A 5136-nucleotide genomic window follows, 5' to 3' on the forward strand; every position below is an offset into this window, starting at 1 on the left:
AGTTGTCAGAGGAGCCTGCATAGCCTAGCAAAGCCATCAGGACTCCTTGGTGTGGAGGGGAACACCAGGACTTTTCACACAACTCCCTCAACCGTACCACTAACAGGGCAAGAGAGTAAAATGATGATCTGGTCGGTCCTTCGTGGTTGGAGGTAGAGGCGGTCCCAAAAGTCTTGTCCCCTGGATTCTTCCAGCCTTGTTTCTGTGCCTAAGAAGCTACAGCCAAGCCTGTGCCTTTCCCATTTTTGTCTCTGGGCCATTCTGGGCTCGTTCTTCTCTGCCTGTTGACTCCGTGTCTGCTCATGGACTTACCAAGCGTGTAGGAACTAAGCCCTTACTATACGTCGTCAGCTTTGGCTTTTAAATAGCTCACTCTGCTGCCTCTCACACTTCTTTCTTTCATATCCCCTTATTTTCATAGCATGTGACTCAAAAACTACATGTGATTAAAGCAGTGAAGTCTAAAAATGGGAAATGTTTGTGGGCTGATATTTCCATGCACACAGTCTGTCAGCTGTCGTGAGGCAGGCCAGTCTGCTGCATATTATGGGCCTTTCTCTACTGTGGTCCTCGCTCCTCCTAGGTCTTTTCATTGGTAAGTCTGTCCTTGCCACTGCCTCCCAGGCACCTCTATCTGCCTGCATATTGGGTTTCTCCAGCAATGGGTCATTTTCACTGAAGATGCTGCCTCACTGGGAGCCAGACTCTGTGTGTGTGTGTGTGTGTGTGTGTGCGTATGAGGGGTGTGTGTGCTGTCATCTCAGACCATGCAAACCCAGATTGTGTCCTGTCACTTTCACACTTCTTCTGCTGGTGAGTCACAAGGACCCTGGAAGTCCCCAGACAGACCGATGGTGGAGGCATGAGATAGGAGATCTGCCACAGCCAGTTTCAGGACCTCACCTGCATCTTGCCATTTCAAGCATGATCCTCTTATGTTCTCTCCCCCGAGCCTCTGAGAGTCACCTTTATTGTGAATTGGGCTTTCCTGTCGCATAAATGACTCCAGTAGGGGATCTCAAACCTGGCACCTTGTGGCTGTTCCTGTCCCTCTGGGTTCTTACTGCTCACTCCCATGGTCCCAAGGACCTGGGTGGTGGCAGGAAACAGGCTTGAGAACTGGAGGCCAGAGGAACAGAGCTCTTAAGAAACCCATGGTGAGGGGCCAGGTTCTGCTTTTAGTTTCCAGGGTTTCAGTCTTTTGCTTTCATCCTCATTTAGGAGAAAACCAGCTTGCACTGGTTATCAGGGTCACATGCTTTCAGGGTGGCCACCACCCCAGCCTTTAGGGTGTCCCCTAAGCCTGCTGTAGAATCCTTTAAATGTGTTTAAAACTTGGCAGTTTATAAAGAACTTTTACTCAAATTTAAAATAATCTGATCCCCGGCTTCCCTGGTGGTGCAGTGGTTAAGAATCCACCTGCCAATGCAGGGGACACAGGTTTGAGCCCTGGTCCAGGAAGATCCCACATGCCGCGGAGCAACTAGGCCCATGCGCCACGACTACTGAAGCCCACGCACCTAGAGCCCATGCTCCACAACAAAAGGAGTCACCACAGTGAGAAGCCCGCGCACCGCAATGAAGAGCAGCCCCCGCTCACCGCAACTAGAGAAAGCCCACGCGCAGCAACGAAGACCCAACTCAGCCATATATAAAAAATTAAATAAACAAATTCATTAAAGAAAGAAAGAAATTAAATAATCTGATCCCTATCTGATCTGATCTATATCACAACAATCTTGTGATATAGATAAGGTGGGTAGTATTAAGCATATTTTACAGACGATGGACTGAGAGATTAGGTGACATCTTCTGGCACACAGCTGGTGATCTGTGAGAATGGAAGTCAGCATGGCCCAGCTGTGGGAATGCAGCAGCAGCAAGGAAACTCAGAGAGCCACAGTGTCCCCAACCAAAGTCACAGAATTGAAACTCAGATGCCGGATTCCTGGGAGCTTCCCCTTGCCTCCACTTTTATAACCTTCCATGAAGCAACAAGCACATCTGTGAGCTTCCCTTCCTCTGTGGCATCCAGGCCAGGCCCTTGGAGGTCACTGTTCACAGGGACATCCCTAGGGCACGTGGCAAAAAAATGGGTGAGACAGGTCCTGCCTTAAAAAGTGTTCATATTTCTTCGGTTCAATTCCAGAAACATTTATTGAGGCCTCTTGTGTGCTGGTCCTGTGCTGTGTGTGTGTGGTGGGGAAAGGGGTCAGTGGCACACGGGGAGGAATTAGGTGTGGTGCAGTTCTGCTGATGACAGCACGGTGTAGTCAACAGAGCATAAGCTTCGGGGTCAGGCGAACTTGGGTTTCATGTGACCTCTATTGCTTCCTAGCTGGTGACTCTGGGCAAGTAATTTTCTTAAGCTCTTTGAGTCTCATGGTCTTCATCTGTGAAGTGGGAATAAAAAGACGGACCTTACTAGTTTGCTGGGAAAGTTAAATAAAATAATGTGCTTAACGTCCTCAGCAGTGTCTGGCACTGGTGTTTCATGTACTGATCTGATCCCTTTGTGTCTCTTTCCCTCATTGAATCCAGAGACAGGATTCAGAAAGGGAAGCTCTACACACATCCCACTGCACCTAACCACGTGGCTAAACCATCAGCCTTACTTTACTTTATTGCTCAGATACTAATTCCCTTCTACCTTCTCCTGTCCTTGGGGAGCTCATGAACTATGGGGAAACACAAAGAACCCAGCTAGTTGTATGAGGCAGAATGAAGTAAAAGCTTTAAAGAAAACAAGCCAACAAAAGCACAGGCTGAAGGAAACTAGAAGGAAAGCATGGCCAGACCGGAAATACGGAGCTCAGCTAAGGCTCCAGAAAGGAAGTAGCACTTGAACTAGGCTTAACGAGTTACTTCACTCAAGGGTGCAAGGGTGACCATAGCTGCTTGGTCAAGGTGGCATTCCTCCAGGCCAGACTTTAGGTCCTGGGCCAACTTCGGATGAGAAAGATCCATCTGGTGCCAGCACTGCCTTGGCATGCTTCCAGCCGATTTGCACAGTCCTCCAAGTGGAGCCAGAAGAGCTCCATGGAAGAAATGAACACCAGGCCGTCAAGTGGATTCTCTGGTGGGCACACAGGATGTTGTACGTCCCCACAGTGTGGAATCCCCACTCCCACAAGACAGCAACCACTCTCCTACCCCTTGTCTCCACAACTACTATCACAGGACTTCTCAGTTCAACTTTCAGCAGAAAAACCTCACCACCAGGCCTAGGAATCAGTGGTGCGGCCAGTGCTTCTAGATTCCAGTTTGAATCAGGACCTGCATCCCTCCCTGGGCCAGGCAGCCTTTTCTCTTTAAACAGCTATGCAGCAGACCTGAGTCAGTTTCAGACTTTCTGCCTCCTGGGACTGTGTCGGTGTTGCAAAAATAGAGGTGGGTCGCACTACTTAGGAGTGGTTTTTCTTACATTTCTCTGCAAGAGCACTGACTAGTTTTGGTAAGGATGCAAACAAGATACAGTCACCAACTTATTTCAGTGACGTTAAGTATCTTAATAATACCGTAGTGAGGCATTTACTTGCATTATCTCATTTAACACTCACAAAATCCTGGAAGGTGGCACTCCCTGTTTCACAGGTGAGAAAACCAGGACTCAGAGAGGTTAAGTAACCTGCCAAAGATCACACAGCTAGCACCTGGTAGAGCAATGGCTTGAACTTGGGCAGTCTGACTAGTGCCCTGGTGTTACACTCTTCTCTCAAGGGCAGTATAGGCTGGTATCCAAATGACTGTCCCACGGACCACGCTTAACCTGGCTTGGCTAGCATAGCACCATCCCTCCTGCTCTGGAAAGATATGTTCCCAGATTCCTAGCTGGGCCTCAGAGGAGCTGGCTTTTGTTTCAGAAGTGGCCAAATAAGCAATTATGGGGGATGCTGGAAAGCAGTTCCTGCTGTGGATGGAGCTGGGCTAAGTGAGTTCTGGTCCTATTCCCTGAATGGGCAAGAGAGTGACTCACAGAAACAGCAGAGATCACCGAACCCATAGGCCCCTCCCAAGAATTTTGCTTACTCTCCATGACACTTAGTACCTGCAACCCTTAGGACAGCCTTCATTGATTATTTCCTTATATGTTAATTAATGTAAATGCTGAAGGAGACCACTTTGGTGTGGAGGAGTGACCAAGTTGTGTTCTAGTTCTATCCCTAACTAGCTATGTAGTCTTGAGCAAGGCACCTAAATTCTGTGGGTCTCTGTTTTCTCACCTATAAAATAGGAATAATAATCATGGCCCTGACTCTCCCTCTCAGGCCTGTTGTGGCCTCCAATGTAATAGGCTGCCTCTGAAGCCTCTGTTCTGTGTTTGCAGGACCAGGGGCTTCCAGAGAGGACTCAGCCCCCATGGTGGTAACTGGGACCCTAGGGGGGTTCTGTCATTTTGTCCCTGCAGCTGCAGGATAGACAGCAGGTGGAGAGCATCTACTGGATGTGTCGTTTGGTCCCCGGGGTAATAGCCACGGTAACCTTGGTAGAAGCTGGAGGGCCAGACACCTTTTACCAGGCAGAAACGCAGTACTGGGGTCGTTTGAGTGTGGTGGGCCCAGGCTGCTCCCTGCAGATCAGCCACCTGAGCTGGGAGGGTGCAGGGTCTTACCGAGCCCACGTTAATCTGTGGAGTTCCCGCATCACCCACGCCTGGGGGTACAGCCTGCACGTCTATGGTGAGTGTCTGGGGAACGACAACAGGTGGGTGTGTGTGGTGACTGTCTTTCAGTCATTTTTATAGCCTTTCCCACTTTGGTTACATTTATCATTTTCTAATTAAAAGGCTAACACGTGCTCACTGAGGAAAAACATGGAAAATAGAGTTACCTGGGAGAATATCCTGAAAAATCTCGGGGCCCAGGACGTGTCCCAGACCAGTTGCAGCAGAACCGCTGGGTCTGGGCAGAGAATGGTATTTCAGGCCCTGAGAACTGGCTTCTGCCACAACCTACTTGTGTGGCCTTGAGCTCCCTCCTTGCTACAATAGGAACACTACCTTCTGTGAGAATGAAATTCATGGGAAAGAACTTTGTAAAGCTCTGTACAGATGTACGAGAACACTATTACCATATTCATTTAAGGAAATTTAAACGATTGTTTTGGCAGGGGAAACTACAAAGGAAACAAGGAGTC

General features: G+C 48.9%; 1 pseudogene; it reads left to right on the forward strand.

Annotated features, from left to right (window-relative positions):
• Positions 1-495: 495 nt before the first annotated feature.
• The window catches only part of LOC112408137 (SLAM family member 9-like), a 10718-nt pseudogene continuing 6077 nt past the window's right edge, over positions 496-5136 (forward strand).

The sequence above is a fragment of the Neophocaena asiaeorientalis genome, unplaced genomic scaffold (assembly GCF_003031525.2).
Source record: "Neophocaena asiaeorientalis asiaeorientalis breed wild unplaced genomic scaffold, Neophocaena_asiaeorientalis_V1.1 scaffold830, whole genome shotgun sequence".
NCBI lineage: Eukaryota > Metazoa > Chordata > Mammalia > Artiodactyla > Phocoenidae > Neophocaena > Neophocaena asiaeorientalis.